At 44.9% G+C, this 19,871-nt stretch overlaps 1 protein-coding gene across 8 annotated transcripts in view; it reads left to right on the plus strand.

The window, feature by feature from the left end:
• The first annotated feature begins 721 nt into the window (after positions 1-721).
• Positions 722-19,871, plus strand: part of DAAM2 (dishevelled associated activator of morphogenesis 2) — a 216,917-nt gene continuing 197,767 nt past the window's right edge. For 3 of the 8 annotated variants that reach the window (XM_083497174.1, XM_083497179.1, XM_083497173.1), the window contains exon 1: positions 729-907. The gene's annotated coding sequence lies outside the window, so the exon portion shown is untranslated. Of the gene's footprint in view, positions 917-2,296; positions 2,410-2,622; positions 2,772-2,812; positions 2,930-19,871 lie in introns of those variants that run through there. The other 5 variants (XM_083497181.1, XM_083497178.1, XM_083497177.1 and 2 more) reach the window with 5 other exon arrangements.

Genomic DNA, 19,871 nt, shown 5'->3' on the forward strand with positions numbered 1-19,871 from the left:
TGATGGCTATTTGGAAATATAGATTAGCTTAAGTTACAAATTGGTGCTATCAGGGGGCTGATCCTAATCCAAGGAACAGAAAGCATGGAGGAAGCAGAAGCCTGGCTGTGCATGATGAGTTCAAGACAAGGGGCCAATACATTCATTCTTACTTAAGCTTTATCAGATGTTTGGAGCAGTTCTGGGGTGTTCTAGCAGCACAGGGTGTGGTGTTTGCCAAAACCAGCAGACCCAACAGGAACATTGGTTGCATGTGGCGGAGGCACTTTACATGCACCCTCTGGAAGAAATGGCTTTTGTTGCAGTCCGAAACACCTATGCTTACTGCGTTGCCCCAACCTCACTCCCTGTACAAAGACAGCAAAGACAGGGAAGGGGCGTGGCTCAGTGGCAGAGCATCTGCTCTGCATGCAGAAGGTCCCAGGTTCAATCCCTGGTTCCTCCAGTTGGTCTGGAAACAGCTCCTGGAGAACAGCTGCCAGTCAGTGTGGAAAATACTAAGCTAGATAGTCCAAGGCACTGACTGCACAAGGCAGCTTTCTGTATTGTTATATTGCATTTGGAAAAAGCTCACATGAAAGCACAAAAGACGAAGATTCCCAAGGAGCTGCAATCCAAGCTTTTACCTAGTGAAACTTTAGCCCTTTTAAGCCATAAATATCTTGTAGAGGCTTCCTGACGTCACAGGCTCTTGCAGAGGGAGGCTGGTCTGAAAGTGAAAACGGCAGCAGTTCCACTCAGAGGACAGCATAGGCAGTGAAAGGAAATCAGGGTGAGCAGTGCTCAGTGTGTGGACTTACAGGACTGCAGGAAAAGGAGGAATGACACAGAGACAAGGGGGTTGCATCTTAAGAGTGGCTGGTGCAGCAGCTCTTCTGGTCCCTGGCTGGGAGGAAAAAGAGAGAGGGTAAGCTCTGTTTTCTTTTCTGAAGCAATCAAAGAGCAGTCAGAGGATTTAGGTTTGGAACATAGGTTCTTAGTTTCTCTGAAATGCTACACACACACAAGCCGACAGCTAGTAGGAGCATATTTGGGAGATTTGTGTGTGTATAAAACTAAAGCACAGATGCATGGATTGTATGCTTATCTTGAGTCCTCATCCAGTCTTGGGTGCAAGAGGGGGAAAAGATTATGACAGTGTTGCTTGTTCTTTCTCTACAGCATGTGAACCATTACAAAATCCCTAAAGATTTGATTTGGCAAGTGCAGCCACATTCCTGAGTGCACAACTAGTAGCCCAATTGGATCCAAATTCTACAGATTTCTGAGCTATGTGTGGTTTATTTTTAAATCCCTTCATCTGACACCTCCTCCAAGTGAAACTGTGGTGGCATAGCAGTGCTGTTAGAAAGTTTCTTTTTGTCCTATCATGTGTATTAGGCTCAAAAGGGAGAGGGCTGTGCTAAAGGGCTTGTTGGAGAAAAGGGTCCACAACCCTCACTGTTGCTGGCTCTCTGGAAGGACTGAGAATTACTCAAGAGGAAGAGACTCAGAACTGCTTTTGGGTCTTAAGAGTGGGATGCTTAGCAGGACTTTCGGAAGGGAGGCAAGCCAGTAAGAATAGTCAGGATGTTTGTTTGCCTTGTTGTTTGGGTTTTTTTTTTAAGTGTGCACATCATTTACAATAATGTAGAAGGGGACTAAGGATTTTCAACTCAGAAGGGCAAGATCAGCCCAATGAAGTAACATTATTTTCTGCTTCTGCAAATAAAATAATAAAGTATTTAACATCAAGGGCAGCCTTCATCAACCTGATCCCCCCCCAGCCCAGATGTTTTGAACTATGGCTCTCATCATCCTTGACTGCTGGCTATGTTGGCTGGGGCTGAAGAGCGTTGGGAGTCCCAACATCTGGAGGGCACCAGGTTGGTGGAAACTCATCTCGGGCTTCTCAGATGAATTACTTCAGTTCAACCTTGTTTCCATCTTGGTCACGAGCCAGAACTGGAATGCGATAATAACAGAACCTGTCTCCTTGCAGATGGCTACAATGGGCAAGAAGCAGGTCATCCAAAATTAGTTGTCTCGCAACAAGCAAAGCAGCAGAACACAGTTTAATTAAGAGGAATGCAATAGCAGCACATGTTTAAAAGGACTTTCAGTGTCAGAAATAATAAAATGACATTAAAGATGGTTAAGAATGGAAGCAGGATCCTGCTGTTTGTCACGTCTCCCTCGCGCAGCAGGGGCCACTTAGTTCCGTCATAACCCTTTAAATTGGATTAATCTTGTCATTCATGTTACAAATCAGATTAAAAGGAAAACAATAGTGGAGGCACCGTTGTTAATTCCTTGGGAAAGGAAAAAAAACAATTTGGCCATTAATTTTTCGCCGTAGCATGACTGAGAAACAAAAGAAGACGTGCACATTTCACATGGGAGGCTATGAATAACTCTTCTGAAGAGCAGGTCTGAAGTAGCTCTGTTTTATTATCTCCTTTCTTTTGGTTTACAGGCAGGGCTTCTGATCTCCTGCTCCCTCCGCCCTCCCCTCCCTCCTTCCCTTTTTCTCTCTGCATCTGAAAGCAATGCTTTTCTCTTTTCTTTTTTGGCATGCTTCATGATCTTGGATTGCCTTAGCTGGCTAGGTTTTTATTTATTTATTTGAAAAGCCTGTGTAAAATCTAAGGCCGTTTGGACACAACATCTGCTCCAGAAAAGCCAACACGACTTAATGAGTGGGCATAAAGGATAACTGAGCTGGAACAGGGGTGAAGAGCAGGGGTGAGCTGCTGGCCATAGTGCTTCATGCACTAGCAACCCCAAAAGAGGTATTTTCAAGGCTGTGTTTCTGCTTTTATAATTCTACAAGGCTGCAGATATCGTGTGTGTGTATATAAGCTGTTGACAAGGGAGAAAAGAATTGGATGGAAGCGGTGTGATGTTATATTGAAATAACTGATTACAGAACTTAATCAAGTAGGCGAATGTAAGTTATTTATAGCTCTTGGAATCTCCTTCTGTATAGATGTGTGTAGTGTAATGTCCTCGCTGGCTGATGAAGCTGGCTAATGCTTTAATGGACAGATGTTCAACGGCTAATCTAAGACGACTTGCAATGCAAGCTTACATTGCTGAAGGAAAATAAGTTGCTGAAAAGGAGCGTGTGTGTGTGTGTGTGCACGCATGTGTGATTACCCTTGTGCACTTTGGTCCAAAAGTTTTGCCTGGCACTGCTATAATTGCATCTGGATTTGCAAAAGAGTAACACAGCAGTTATTATTCAGGGCTTCTTTCTCAGTGGGGTTTATTTCCAGTAAGTAGGCAGCAGCTTTTCCTAGAAGCACTGCTTCATAATAGACTAATTGAACAGGGCTGGCTAGTACCTCAAAGAGAAACATATTGTTAGGTACCAACCATATTTTCCATAATAAGAGGCTGAAATGCTAGATGATGTTTATTTACTGCATTTCCCCCCCCCCCACTTTTCGGTACCCTCAAGGTGTTTGGCATCATTACAGGAGCTCGGTAGGAGAATTTCAACTGAGCCATGGTGTGGGAGGAAGCAGCCTGGCACCATATTGGTCTTAGATCCCATTCACACCATGCTTTTAAAGCAGTATCCCAACACTTTAAACAGTCATGGTTTCCCCCAAAGAATCCTGGGAACTGTTGTTTGTTAAGGATGCTGAGAGTTTTTAGGAAGAAGAAGAAGAGGAGTTTGGATTTGATATCCCGCTTTATCACTACCCTAAGGAGTCTCAAAGCTGCTAACAATCTCACTTCCGTTCCTCCCCCACAACAAACGCTCTGTGAGGTGAGTGGGGCTAAGAGACTTCAGAGAAGTGTGACTAGCCCAAGGTCATGCAGCAGCTGCATGTGGAGGAGAAGGGAATCGAACCCAGTTCACCAGATTACGAGTCTATCACTCTTAACCACTACACCACACTGGCTCCATTCGCCGTTCAGAGCTACTATTCCCAGAGTTTCTTGGGAAATGAGACTGACTCTCTGGGAAGCTCCTTATGAATTTTTAAAATCAATAAAGCAATTCCATATGATGTGCAAAGGGAGCATGATGTGAGTGAGCATGCATTTGAAGTCTCAATCCTGAAACCTCTGGCCTGAGCCTTGGGAATAAGCCAGGATCCAGAGGTGGAGCTGGCTTCAAATTAATGCATGAAGGATGACAGGTGCAAGGATAATATTTTTTCAGTTGAATTTCAGCACTCTCATAACTTCACCAGATCTGTTGGCTACTGCTATTTGCCAAATTTCTAAAATGAGCCCATTGAAAGGAGAAAGGAGCTGACAGCAAATACAATGCACAGAGACATTGTTTTGGCTCTTGCTAACTTCACTGACTTCACTTTGTTCATTATAAAATGAAAAATGGGCCAAAGTTGGCAAAGTGGCTGTGCTGGCTGCAGTAGAAAGGTGTGCTGCTCCTGCTAGAAGCTTTCAGTACACAGTACATACACAGTCACTCCAACCCTGGTTTTGTAGGTTGGGGTGTGTGTTGCTTTTTAAAGGTGCTAGGCATTGTAGCTCTGTGCAGAGTAAACTACAGTTCCCAGAGTTATTTGGAGGAAGCCATCTGCTTTAAATGTATGGGGTGTACACAGGCACAGTGGGGAACTGCAAGCTGGCTGGTAACACACCTGTGACAATGTGACAGCTGTAATCATGAGGCAAATCCCATTGTTACTGTGCCCCCAGGTTTTAGTTGTTTATGTGTGGGGTGGTAGTGCTAACTGTGTTCATTGCATGGTAGAAGTTTCTTTTATCTTGGGATCTTGCAATTTGGGGCTTTAAACCTACCCCTTTACCCCACCCCATTGTTAAAAAGGGGGTGGTAGGAATGAGCATGAGTAATTTGGATATGTTCCTGGTGAAAAAAGAGAGATTTGTGAGTCTGATATTTACCTGCCCAGAATGGGTATGTGCTTTGGTTATAATCTCATGATCCCCTCCTGGATCAAAACTCTGCCAACAAGTAGCCAACCAGTGCTTATTTTCCTGCTGACATTGAGAGAGAAAAGTTGGGTTATATTATTTGCTGACAGTGTGACATTGGTTTGTTTGGAGGGACAGTCTGTCTTTAAAGATGTGGTGTCAGTCTTGGAGTTTTAAAATAGCACCCTTGTATCTCACTTGTGAGCCAGTGTGGTAAAGTGTAGGGCTAGAACATGGGAGGCCAGAGTTCAACACTAAGCCTCTTGGGCTTCCCAATCAGAAGGTCAGCAGTTTGAATCCCTGGGACGGGGTGCGCTCCCATTGCTCTCTCTCAGCTCCTGCCAACCTAACAGTTCAAAAGCACGCCAGTGCAAGTAGATAAATAGGTACTGCTGCAGCAGGAAGGTAAACGGCGTTTCCATGCACTCTGGTTTCCATCACGGTGTTCCATTGCACCAGAAGTGGTTTAGTCATGCTGGCCACATGACCCAGAAAGCTGTCTGTGGACAAACACCGGCTCCCTCGGCCTGAAAGCGAAATGAGTGCTGCACACCATAGTCGCCTTTGACTGAATTTAAATGTCCAGGGGTTCTTTACCTTTTCATCTGTAAGGATAAAATAGGAAGGGGAAGAACCATGTCCACCACCTTGAGCTGCTTGAAGGAAAAGTAGACTGTAAAGATAATAAGAAGTAAATAATAAAGCCAGTTAAATCACTGAATACATTTGTAGGGCTTATGCTTACTGGTGTCACAGCCACAGGACCTTTTGACTTAATCATCTCTAAATCATGAGTAGATATACCCCCTTGGAATTGGGGGTCAAATATCCCCCCCCATCTCAGCTGATCAATACCAGGGGTCAATAATTGCATTTGTAGTAGATTTCTCTTTACTCTTTACTCTCCTTTTTATTGTTTAAGTCAGTGAGATACCACTAGATTTGCACAGCCATACATAGACATCTTCCAGATGTGTCATGACTCTGTTGCTCTGCTGACCAGGATTGCTGGATAACTTCCAGAGGCTCCCAGGGAGTCCCAGAAGAATATAAAGTCATTTAAGGGCAGTTACGGATTGTTGAGAAATCGGAGGTTGCCATTTCCTGACACAAGGAACAAGAGGTTGAGTTGGAACTGTGGTTCCCAAACCTTACATAAATGCGAGTTCTCAAACTCTGGGTCAGAAGTATTAGGACATGACCCATCTGGATTAGAACAAAATGTCCCCAATCCCAGTAAATAAAAAACCATGAAGCCTCTCTATCAAATGAAATACTTTGCGTGAACGCAAGAACATAAGAAGAGCCTGCTAGATCAGGACAACAACCCATCTAATTTGAGCATCCTGCTCACACTGTGGCCAACCAGATGCAAAAGGGAAACCCACTAACAGGACCCGCACCCAAGAGCTTGCTCTCCTCTTGTGGTTTCCATCAACTGGTATTCAGCTTGAGAGGGGAGGTTACTCTTGGATTTGAAATGGGCACCAGAAACCCAGGTGGCTTCAGTGGATTGGAATGCCTTTCCCAGCTGTAGCTAGTTAGCTGGCTGTTTCTGCTTCTTTGACTGAGATAGCTTGGCCATTCTCATTCATACCTTGGTAACCTCAGGTGTCGACTATTGCAATGCAATCTGTGTAGGGTAAACCCCGAAGACTGTCCAGAATCTGCATCCAGTACAGACTATGGAAGTCAGATTGCTGTACAGGGAAATAATATGACTCCTGCACAGGCTGCTTATATGCAACTGGGCCCAATTTTAAGGTTTCAACATTAGAATATCAAGCCTTAAACAGCTCGGGACACAGATACTTGTTGGTGGGCCTGCCTATGATGAAGATACATTTGGGGTAAGGCCCTTTTCCAGTTTGATGGGCAGTTCGATCATCCCCCTCATTGGTGACCTTTTGACATTAGTTGAAAACATTTACATTCATTAATAATTTTTTTTTTGGGGGGGCGTAATAAGGTGAACCAAACTGGGCATCGGAATGCAGTTGGGTTAGGATTTTGCTTGCTGTTTATATTGCGTTAATTTTAGATTTTTTTGTTGTTGACTAAAGTAGTATTTTATGAAAAACTGTATTTGATTGATTTGTATTGTAATCTTCCCTGTGATCTGTTCTACAAAAGTCAGGGTAGAAGTGAAAATAGACAAAGTATGTGAGGTTATCTTCTTTTCATCCCCACAACAACTTTGTTTGGTATGTTTGGGTGAGGGAGTATGACTGGCTTAATGTCACACAGAGACATTTATGGCTGTGCAGACCTTTGAAATTAGGTCTTCCAGGTCCACAGTGTATACCCAATTAATTATGGTACACTACTTACCTCCATTGTGACACCGCTGACTGATGCTGGGTTACATCTGGTTTTCAGTTTCTTGGAATGCTAAAATGAATTGCGTGCTTCAAATATTATTGTGCCATGTTCTTAAGAACATAGGAAAAGTCTTCCTGGGTCAGACCAAAGGCCTATTTAGTCCAGAATCTGTTTTCCAGTGTTTTCCACAGTGGCTAGCCAAATATATCTGGGAAGCCCAAAAGCAGGATATGAGGGCAATAGCCCTCACCTGCTTTTGTTCTCCAGCTACTGGTGACATAGTGCCTCTTAACTCAGAAATAAGGTACAGCCATCATAAGCAGTAGCCAGCGATAACCTTGTTTTCTATTTGTTTGTCTAATTTCCTTATAAAGGACTCTAAATTAGTAGCCATCACCAAGTCTTGTGGCAGCAAATTCCCCCAAAAATCTTGTGACAGGAAATTTCATAAATTTACTATGCATGTACTGTTAATTTCCTTGCAGTCCACCAGCTGAGTTGTCACTCTGTCATCTCCAGTTTTGAAAAATGGCAAAAGAAACAGGGGCTCATAAAACCCTAACCACCTATAGCGTTCCTCTCCCAACATACATGGAACTTACTGTAGGTTTACAGAAGCAGAACGGTGTCCTGCAGCTTAGTTTTCCAAGTTGGGAAAACACATAATGGCTGCTGTACCAGTGTGGTATCATGACTGTGCTGTAAGCCGGCACTGCATGGCATTATGAACTGCCCAAGATATCTTGACGATGCCTCAGTGTGAGTCAGCATACATCAATAACTGGCTTCCTTGCCAGATGTAGCATAGTGGTACTAGCAGACAATGAAGAATGAAGCAGAGAAAGGGTGAGACAGGGCAGTGATTCACTTACAAAACTTCTTAATAGATCATCCAGGTGCCTCTCAGCCAGCCATTTAAGTGTTCATGCACTAATACCCAGCACAAAAGCTCTTGCGAGTTCTACCAACAGGCAGCATAGAAGGCTGCACATGCCCATTGGCCAGGCCCTGGATGGAAGGCAAATTGCATTCTTAAAGTTACTCATATCTGCAGCCTTTGGGTATAAGGCAAATATGTAAAGTATGTTTGTGTGATACTTCTTTGGTATTTACTATAATGAGTTGTCATTAAAATGTGTATGTGTATGTGTAAGATCAGTGTTGTGTGATCTCCGCAATCAGGACATAGCTCACTTCCTATGGCAAGCATAAGGTTGTTTCTCTATATTTTGTTTTATGCCACGTTCTCCATGATAGCCATTTTGTTGTATGCCCCATGACAGCCATATTGTGACTGGCACCCCTAGCCTTCTCCCCAAATTTGAAATGTGCCCTCTGGTCCCCAAAGGCAATGCCTGACATAGAGGAGTGTGTCGCCACCAGTGCTTTTTTTCAGGGGGTTTTCAAGGGTACACAGTACTGGCACCTCTTTTTGTTGTTCTTAAAATGTGTAGCACTTTCTGTAACAACTTCATGGTGAGTACTGGCACCTATTTTTCTAGGAAAAAAAGCACTGGTCACCACAAATTGATAGGTCCCTGCAATTCTTCTGGATTGACTTGTTCTGATCAATTTACCTCCATATCATGAAATGGAGTTATAACCATGTCAAATATTAAAAGTGGTGCATCCATGGTGATATAATAAGAGTGACTATTTATAAATACAGGCACAAAATACATGACTATATGACTTTCTAACCCCATTGTGGCACTTATTAAGACTACTTTCCATTCACTCATTCCCTACAGAATCATAACATGCCTACTGCTACACGACCTCAGCAGCTGATAAAGAAACAATTGGCACACACACCCTCACATAGTGAAGTCTAGTGCTCATAAATCACAGCAAACTGTTGAAAACTAACTTTTTGCCCCATGTTTATAAATGCCATATCTCCTTACTTGAGCATGCATACAAACAAAATATTCACTGTGCAAAACTGGCATGGGAAAAGTAGTGGAGGACTTTGGGCTCTCACATATCAGTGGCACCCTGTGTGACACTAAAATTGGTACCCTCTGCCTCCCGTGCTCTGTTCTACATCGTTATTGTGATGTCCTCTGTGACGCCAGCACCCAGTGTGGCTAAACCAGTTGCACTACCCTAAAGCTGCCTCTCACCACAGAGTAGTTTTGCCACAATGAAAAGTCACACAAGAATAAGGCCTTAATGCTGGAGGTCCGTATTGACACCTTCAACTTAATAGTTAAAGAAACAAGGCACTCAGTGAACTTCCAATTCTGTGTTGGAGAGTGGGGGTTTCATAAAAGCACTTAGAGGCTCAGTAGTCCCCCCCAAAAAAAAAACCCTCAGAAGCTTTTTATGGATAAAAAGAAGGACCTAAAGGGACTTTCCCCCAGATGCCAAGAATGATCAAAGAGAGGGCGAGACAGGGTTGCAAAGGAGGAGGGAAGTGGGTGTAAACACTGAATCAATATCTGGGGGTCTGTCACATAGTAGCATCAAAGAAGGAATCTTTGCTTACTTCCTTACTTTCCAAATTTGGAAACCTTAAAGCAATAACCCTGCCTCTAAGCCAACATTTCTGTTCATAGACTTTGAAGCTGACATTTGTTTTTGTTCAAGTTCTTTCTTCTTTTTTCTTCACTGTGTCCCAAGATGACTCAAAGGCAGACGACATATTCCTTAGTCACTGAAGCCTTTCCAAGACCATTTGAATCAGGTGTTGGTCACATTTTGAGCCCCACTGTTTCCTATATTATTTAACGGCCTTTTGTGGATTTTCTTTTCTTTCAATAGTAAACTCTTTCCCCTCAGTTATCATGCCTGTATCTCCTATTCCAAACCCCCCCCTTTTCATTTTGCTTGGAAAGAAGGAAAAAAATGCTTTTAGTCGTGTGATGACTGCTTTTATAGCCCTCAAGCTCCTGACAGGGTAAAATTTACACAAAACCTAATGAGGGAAGCTATTAGCCTCTTTGAGGCCCATCGTCAGATACAATTTATTTTTTAAGACTTGGGCTGAGGGCACATCCCCAACACATGTAATCAGTTAAACAGATGCACACACACTTGCTGTTCCCTTCACAGGCAATCTGCAGAAACAGAAGTGGGGCAGCAACCAAAGGTCTATATGAAGTATAAACAAAGAGGCAAGACTTAAATATTTAATTTACAGAGCAGCAGGCAGAGGCCTGAGGCCCAAACTCATACCTCCTAAGAAAAACCGACGGTAATGCTCCAACGGTTGCCCTCAGGGGCAAGGTTCCCAGGAGGCATAAGCTTCTCACCAAAGGACTCGCCAGGCTTGCTGGTGCAGTGCAATCCAAACAAGCCAAGCGCAAGCACAGGGAATCAGTCTAGGGCTAAATACGTTCCAGACGCAATATGAGGAAACAGTCCGAGGTCGGCATCATAGGGAGTTCAGCAAACTACAGCACAGCCAGGAAGAGAAACCAAACAAGAAGGCAGAAACTTGTGATGTTGCCAGCAACCAGGAGGCTCATGAGGGAGATTTTATATAGGCCGGCCTCCTGGACCACACACTGACCATAGATCTTGGTTGTAAAGGGGATTCAGGAATTGTTTACTTGCAAGTAGACTCTTTGCTCCCAAACGGACTTTGGCACAACAACCCTGGATCTGTACACACAGGCTATGCAGCCACTCTGCAGGTCTCCTTCACTGGAGGTTTTGAAGTCCAAAGAGGTGTTTAAGCAGAAGTTGGATAGACACCTGTCACGGCTGCTGCAGCTGAGATACCTGCATTTCAGGGGCTTGGAGTAGATGACCCTTGCGATCCCTCCCAACTCTATGATTCTATCATTCTATGTGAGGTGGGGAGTTCTGCCTGCTTGTTTGGTTGAAAGTTGCTTTGGGTTGCCCTGGGCAAGATAAAGTGACTAACAAATTTAATTAATAATAATGACACCCAACTGCGATGATGGGGTTTTCTGGCAGTTCACTTTGGGCAGAGAAAGTAGACGGGGCAGCCCTGCTATGAGGCAAAATGAGGCATCTGCCTTAGGTGGCAAACCCTGGGAGACAAGGAGTGGCAGCAGGGATTGATCTGTGTGTGCTACATGGTCCTGCCTTGCATGCCCTAGGCCACCCTACTAACCTGAGATGTAGTAAAGGGTGTTGTCCCACCACGGGTGTTGGGGGTAGAATTAAGCTCCAATCCAAGCTGCGGTCCAGGAATCAGCGTGCTTTGACATGAGTAGAATGTGTCCTTTTATTTAAAATGCATCTCTGGGTTATTTGTGGGGCCTGCCTGGTGTTTTGACATGAGTAGAATGTGTGCTTTTATTTAAAATGCACCTCTAGGTTATTTGTGGGGCATAGGAAATCGTTCATCCCCCCCCCCCCAAATATAGTCTGGCCCACTACATGGTCTGAGGGATAGTGGACCGGCCCACGGCTGAAAAAGGTTGCTGACCCCTGGCTGTGTTCTTTCTGCACAGTGGTCAGCCCGAGGCCTATGGAAAGCTCAGAAGGCATGAGTGCAGTAACACAGCCCACTGAAACCAACGAGCTATACAAGGACACAAAGTCAATATGTTGTCCCTTTAAACTCCCAAAGAAGTATAAAGCTTTTGGACATCCAGGAAAAGGCTTGGAAGGTGTTTCAGTTTTTTGTTTGTTTTGTCCACCCTGAACTTCTTCTGTAGAAATGAAAGCAATAAGAAAACGTTATTACCTGACCCTCCCAAAGGCATTTGGTTCCAGTTCAGGCTGAATTTTGCACTGTGCCTCTCATCTGTTTTTAGTTTATTCAAGCACCTTCCTCCATCTCAAAAAAGTTGTCCGTAACCGTTTGTGTCAACTTCTCTGTGGCCAAACACAGAGTGTGCAGGCCCTATCCTTTAAAATCCTTGGAATTTACATAACCCTCAATTGTAGCAATGTGAAATGTGGCTCTGGTTACAATAACAAGGGTTTAGGGAATGCGGAGAGAGATTTTTTAACTGCAAAAGCACAAAAGCAAAACAAAACAAAACCCCGCATACTGTTTTCATTTTCAATAGCCACGTGAGGACCGTCCTCTGGTCTTCAGCTATAAATAAACCACTGCTGTCATAGGAAGATGGAAAACAATTCACGTTACTCTTTATCCCATTTTTCTTAAAGGTTACTTTCGCCCCCCGCTTTCCTTCTTAAAATAAAAGTGAGAGCTCATAAAGCAAATGGTGCCCATGCAGAAAAGGGTAAAGAAATAATTGTGACATTGGTTATTCCTTCTCCAGACAAATGCTGTTAAGTGCAGCGTTTGCCGTGGTGTACAAACAATGCACTTCTAGAGTTTGTCTTAGAACAAGGAAGGAAAGCAGCTCCTAAAGTTTGGCTAATAAAGCAAATATTTGCAGTACTTTGCTGTAATTCTCTGCCCCTCCCCAGTTTAAAGTTGATCCAGACTAGCATTGGAGCCACTTTTGCCAACCTAGTGCCTCCCAGAGGTTTTAGAGTGCAATTGCCTTTAGCCCCAGGCACCTAGGCCAATGATGATGGGAATATGAGTCCTAAACACCTGGAGGGCACCAGGTTGAGGAAGGCTGCACTGGAGCATCTAATCCAGGAGCAGGCAGATGTCAGGCTTGCAGGATCTACTTTCTGTTTAACTAAAACCCCTGATCCGCTGGCCACAGACTGATGCAAAAGATATCCATTTAGGATTAAAGAATTCTAAGCCCATGGACTGCAAGAAGATTAAACCTATCCATTCTTAAGGAAATCAGCCCTGAGTGCTCACTGGAAGGACAGATCCTGAAGCTGAGGCTCCAATACTTTGGCCACCTCATGAGAAGAGAAGACTCCCTGGAAAAGACCCTGATGTTGGGAAAGATGGAGGGCACAAGGAAAAGGGGACGACAAAGGACGAAATGGTTGGACAGTGTTCTCGAAGCTACTAACATGAGTTTGACCAAACTGCGGGAGGCAGTGGAAGACAGGAGTGCCTGGCGTGCTCTGGTCCATGGGGTCATGAAGAGTCGGACATGACTAAACAACAAGCCCATCAATACCACTACTGAATGGAGTTTGTTGTCCTTCCACATAAAAATCCACTCCTGGTTATCCCAAAATTTTCTTCACTTCAGCGGTATAATTTGGGGAGGACAGACCTCACTGTGCTGTTTCTGCTGTTGAACAATCGGGAGTCATAAATCCTTGCCCATCAATGGCAAAACACTCTGGCCTCTGTCATAAGGGTTTATGCATCCCTTTTTTTTAGGCCCAGTACAAAGTTTCAATATGGCCTCCTTTCCTTATAGACACCGCAGTTGCATCCCATACATAGAATCTCATGAGTCGCAAAAAAAGGTATCCATTTAAATTCTGAAATTACATTTTCTGCATGTCTGAAAAGAGATTGTGGCCAACATCCTTCTCCCTTTTGCTATTTTTGTTTAATATATCACCCAGCCTGAAGAACAACCCCATAAACCTAGCTAACTGTTTTGTAACTTTTCAGCTGGTTCTAATAAAGGTTTTATCCTGTCAGTATTTTGACAAGATAATAAAAAGTGGGGCTATTTTAAAAACTCAAAATTATTGGTTCTTGTTTGTTATGTTTCATACAAGCAAATTGCTCTCATAATCTTTTTTTAAATCCATCGCCCATGACCATAGAGAAAACAATAACAATCTTTATATATATAAAATCCTTTGATTGTTGTTGTTGTTCTTGTTCTAATGGATCAACATGACATTTTATAAATAGACCAATTCACTTTAAAGCTTTGCGTTTTTATGGTGTTTCTCATTGCAAATTCACAAATTGTTTCCCCGAAGCCAGTTTTTCTTTCAGGGTCACAATCAGCAAAATAGCTAGATAGTATAAGCATTCTTTGCTCTCTAGCAAAATGCATGCAGTTTTTGATGACTGTAGGCTGTAAATCCTACTAGCAGCACTACTGGCTCCCACTGTCCCTGAGATCAATGACCCTGATTGTTATGGTAACTTTGCCCCTCCTCCCAGCTGGCCTTCTTTTCTGTCCATGCATTTGGAACACTGGGACTGATAGGTCTTGAGAGAACCTGTCACATAAGGATGCTGGATTAGATGGGCCATTGACCTGATCCAGCAGACACTTCTTATATTCTTATCTCTGTCCTCTGCCATTCCCCCCCCACTCCACTCCACTCCACCTTTTCATTTTTAAAGTTTTCATAGAATCAGAGAATTGTAGAGTTGGAAGTTTTTTGTAAGCCCAATGGCAACCTCCCCGCCCCCCTCTCTATTGATGTGAGCCACTTTGAGAGAAAATCATTGTCTCAAGAGCGAGCTAAAATATGGTAAGCAAATCTTTACTGGCAACCTGGAGCTGCGGGGTAGAACATTTGCATTGCACGCAGAAGGTCCCAGATTCAGTCTCTGACAGACCATGGGAGACTGGAAAATCACTGCCAATCAGTGTGGACAGTACAGAGCTTGATGTCCAATGGTCTGACTTAATATGAGGCAGCTTTACTGTGACGTTACCCCTTCATTCTGTACCCTCATTCTGTTGAATGGCTCTAGACTAACTCAGTCAAAAGACGGTTGTTCTTAAAGAGTAATGTGAAGCCAATTGTTTTAAAAGGAATTACTCAGTCTATTCGAGTCTGGGGGGAAAAAGGAGGAGGAGGAATGTGTAGGATGCAGTTCAGTTTTATTTGAAAGTATAAAAACCTTTTACAACAGTGTGAGGGTTAATAGCAAGTGTATTAAGGGCTATCCCACTAACATTATGTTTGAGATGACCACAGTGCTTGTAAGTGGACAAACTTGTCTGAGTTATGCAGATCATCACGGCTACACGTCAAAGTTCTTCCCGAGAACAATGCATTGTCTTAGATGCTATTTAGTTTTGTTTGTCTTTTCATTCTGCTCACTTTACAAAGCTAACTGCTATGGGGGGAAAATACCACTGGAAAGAGTTACCACACATGTGCAGAGACTAATGCTGTTTTACATCCGTGGTTAAAAAGAGAAAAAAGCAGAGGGTTAGATTACTCAGATGTTCAAGTGCTGCTATCATCAGATGGCATAAAGGAACAGTGTTGGAGTCTGATATCACAACATACACCAAGGAGAGGGTCTGTGGAAATCAGTAGCTTTCCTTGAGAACCTAATGACATTGTATTATATTACATGCATATCCCACCTTTCTCCAAGGAGCTGAAGGTGGATGCATGGTTTTTTTGCCTCTCCCCATTTGTCCTCTGGGGTATATTGTGCAAAGAGGCAGAGACTGGCCTCAAGGACACCCATTGAGCTTCAGGGCTCCATGGTGATAATGAACCCTCTTCTCCCAGCTCCTACTCCAGCATTCTAAATAGTATTCACACACTCAGGTCATTTTCCAGATTCAGGTATGTCTGTGTAGGATTTCATACAGCCACTAGCAAGACTTCTCCCAAGTAATGTTAGAAGACATGTCGCTCATTTTATAAAGCAGAAGTGAGAAGAATCAAATTCTACTGAGCAAAATTTTAAACAGAGCCCATGTATGAACCATTCTAGATATACAGAAAAACGGTGTTTACTAGATGATTTGGTAAATGCTTTTGCAAACATGATGCTTATTTTAGTACTTAAAGGGAAGTTGAACTATTGCGAAACACCAGCCTTTTGTTTTATGATAGCTTCATGAACATTTGATTAATTATGGAATATGTGAAGAAATGCACATGGGAACAGATTCCTATTGACTTTTCCCATGGTGAACTGAAAAGCCCTGGACCCAAGGAGGAGGTCACCGTGGGGAGTTTATTTCATGACAGCAATCCAGTTGGGGAATGTCTCCCAGCAGAGTTGTTTGGGTTTCTTTTCAAAATAGAAATAGTTCGTTAGAAGTAAATGATTTGTAGCAGTGATTCTGGAGGAACAGACGTTACACAATCTGTCCAAAATTTTACTGTGGTTAATTGAAAGGACAGAACCATAAAGGAAAGAGCATTGCCAGTTGGTGTTTGGGAAGTGGTCAACAAGAGTATTTGCAGAACCAGATCTGAAGGAGTAGCTAGATAAGACTTGGACAAGGAAGATGGCGGCTGGATTTTACTTTAAGCCAAGCAGTGGGATTGTGTCCTCCAACAGACCTATAGCATAGTTATAGCGGGTGGGCAGGCAAGGCCATGCGGCACACACAATTCTAACCTCCAACAGAAAGGTGTGTGTGAGGGTTTGATTAGCTGCTTGTGCGTGAAAACGTGCTCCCTCAGAGTTTGTGCGACCCCACAAACCTCCGTGTGTGACGGAGCTCCTCAGACATGTCTGCTCTAGTCACTAGTAGAGTCCGACAGTGGCTGTCTGCGGAAGCGTTTCCAGCAAAGAAGTTCCTTAACGGAAACGCGTCTCCTGGACTCACGGCGTGACAGTTTCCTGCGAGGTGTGGGTCTCCCTATGGGAGACTCCGATACCTCCCCACTGTTCTCGCTGGAAGCCTCCCTGAGCCCTCCCTCCTGCTCGCATTCCCTCAGAGACCCACTCCTCCCCCTGCTGGTCCCTGCTTCAGCAGTTGAGTCTCTTTCATCCTGCCTGAGTCCCTCCACCACCTGATGCTCTGATGGCAGTTCCCTGACATCCACCTCCCCTCCAGGGCCCCCCTCACCCCCTCCCAATTCCTCCCCCCTGGGAGGTGAAGGGCTAAAACCCCGAAACGAATCTTCCTCATCTTCTGACGTCTCGAACAATTCTCTCCATCGATCGTCGTCCTGGCCAGCTGAATCCTCCTCCTCTTCAGAATCTGGGAACCCCTCCAACTCCTCTTCCTCGTCGGTGGTGGCAAAGTATTCCCTTCGGAACCTCGCTACAGGCTGAGGTTTACGTGGGAACCTCTGATGAAAAGTCTCTATTAAAACCTCGTCATTGACATCCTCTGCCCTAACCCAGGTGTTTTCCGACTCCGGTTCCCCTTCCCACATTACCAAATACTCTACTTGATCTCCCTTCCACCTGGAATCGAGGATCTCCGCTACATGGTAGCTGTGTTCCTTCTCCTCCATTGCTGGTCCCCTAGTGACCCTCCCCTCACTGTCTCCTCTATACGGTGACAGCAACGACCTGTGAAAAACTGGGTGCAGCTTCATGTGGTTCGGTAACCGGAGCCTGAAAGCCACTGGATTGACCTGCTGTATGACTTCAAACGGACCCAGCCTTTTGGGTCTTAATTTCTTACAACCTCCTTTGAATGGCAACCCTTGGGTTGACAGCCACACCTGGTCCCCCACCCTGATGCTTTCACCTTCCCTTCTGTTTTTGTCTGCCTGCCTCTTATATTCCTCCTTAGCCCTGTTTAAGTTGAGTTGGAGCTGGCGATGGATCGCTTCCATTTCTTCCACGAACTGTTCTGCAGCTGGAACGCTCCAGTTCTCCCCCTCCCCCCCTGGGAAGGCTCTGGGATGGCACCCGTGATTAGCCAAAAAGGGGCTCATCCCCGTGGACACGTTCTCTGCATTGTTGTAGGCAAATTCTGCCAACGCCAGCTTCTCCACCCAATCATTCTCTCTGTCATTAACATAACACCTCAAATATTGTTGGAGAACCCCATTTGCTCTTTCCGCCTGCCCGTTGGTTTCAGGATGACGGGCCGTCGAGAAATTAACCTCTACATGCAGTAAGCTCATGAGCTTCCTCCAGAACCTGGAAGTAAATTGTTTCCCTCGGTCTGAAACCACCCTCAAGGGGGCGCCATGCAACCTAAACACATTCTCTACAAACAATTTGGCGGTTTCTTCTGCTGTAACCGCATGTGAGCAGGCTATGAAGTGGGCCATTTTAGTTAACAGGTCTACTACAACCATGATGGCTGTTTTCCCTCTAGACCTTGGCAGATCAGTCATGAAATCTATTGCCACTGCTTCCCACGGTCTCTCAGGTGTGGGCAGTGGTTCTAATAAACCAGCCGGCGCCTGCCTCTCCCCCTTGGCTCTTTGGCATTGTTCACACCCTCTCACATACTCCCGCACATCTTCCCTGACCTTGGGCCACCAAAATTCCCTGGTAACCAGCCACATGGTTTTGTGTTGCCCAAAGTGCCCTGCTGTGGGGCTATCGTGCAGCTGCTTGAGTACCTTCTCCCTCAATTCCCCTTCAGGTATATATAACGCTCCCTTATAATACAATGCCCCATTTCTCTCCTCAAAACCACCGGATTTGTCTTCCTCCCCTCTGAGATCCCTGAGTTTCCCCTGGGCGTATGCATCCTGCACCGTACCCTCTACCAATTCCCTTTGCCCCACCAGAGTCGCCCCACACACCCAGCGGTCCTCTGGAATGATATGGGTTTCTTCGGGTGCTCCCTCCCCCTCCAAATATTCAGGTTTGCGTGAGAGAGCGTCCGCCCTAACATTCTCTGGGCCTGGCACATAACAAATCTCAAAGTTAAATTTGGAGAACTCTTGGGCCCATCTCAACTGCCTTTGGTTGAGCACTCGCGCCGTTCTCCAGTACTCTAGATTTTTATGGTCCGTGCACACTTGCACTTTATGTTGTGCACCAACTAGCAGATGCCTCCATTTCCGGAACGCCTCATGAATAGCAAGCAGTTCTCGGTCGTACACCGTGTAGTTCCTCTCGGATTTGTTCAGCTTCCGCGAGAAGAAGGCACACGGACGCCACTCTGACTCCTCCTTCCCCGGCTGCAGAAGAAGCACCGCCCCTATGGCTCTGTCAGATGCGTCTGTTTCAACCCTTAGCTTCTTTCGTAAATCCACATGCAGAAGTTGTTCTTCAGAGGCGAAGGCCCTTTTCAGTTCCTCAAACGCTCGCTCCGCCTCCGCCGTCCATACAAACTTCTTTTTACTGCTGAGACAGTCAGTGATGGGCGCCGTCAGATGGGCGAAGTTGCGGATGAACTTACGATAAAAGTTTCCAAACCCTAGGAACCTCTGCACATCCTTCTTGGTTTTGGGTGTTTTCCATTCCAGCACTGCCTGTACCTTGCCGGGATCCATGGCCAATCCCTTGTCTGACAGGCGGTACCCCAGGAATTCCACCTCCTTGGTATGGAACCGACACTTCTCCAGTTTGACCCACAGCCTGTTGGCTTGCAGTCTGCTCAACACTTCTCTGACGTCTCTCACATGTTGCTCCTCATTCTCAGAATACACCAACACATCATCTAGAAAGGCAACGCAATTCTTGTAGAGCAAAGGGCCCAGCACGTGGTTCATAAAAGATTGAAAACACGCGGAGCCTGCTTGTAATCCAAATGGCATAACGAGGTATTCAAACGCCCCCAAAGGGGTAAACATGGTGGTTTTCCATTCATCCCCTTTCCTTATGCGTATCAGGTTGTACGCCCCCCTTAGATCCAGCTTTGTGAAAATCTTTCCCTTCCTCACCCTGGTCAAAATATCATCAATTCTGGGCATAGGGAACGCCACCGGTTCAGTCACTGCATTCAGCCGCCTAAAATCACATACAAGTCTCGGCTTGTCCGCATTTTTTTTGTCCACAAAGAACACTGGGCTCCCCCCTGCTGCTTTGGACTCTCTGATGAAGCCTCTCTTCAGGTTCTTGTCAATGAACCCTCGCAACTCCTGCATTTCCCTGTCTGACATGGCATACAACTTGCCCACGGGAAGCTGTGCTCCAGGGAGTAAATTGATCTGACAATCAAAGGGTCTATGAGGTGGTAGTTGGTCAGCTTCCTTCTCGCTGAACACGTCGCTGAGATCTGCATACTGTGGTGGTACCTTCA

This window comes from Podarcis liolepis, assembly GCF_965112155.1.
Source record: "Podarcis liolepis genome assembly, chromosome: 3".
NCBI classification, from domain to species: Eukaryota; Metazoa; Chordata; class Lepidosauria; order Squamata; family Lacertidae; genus Podarcis; species Podarcis liolepis.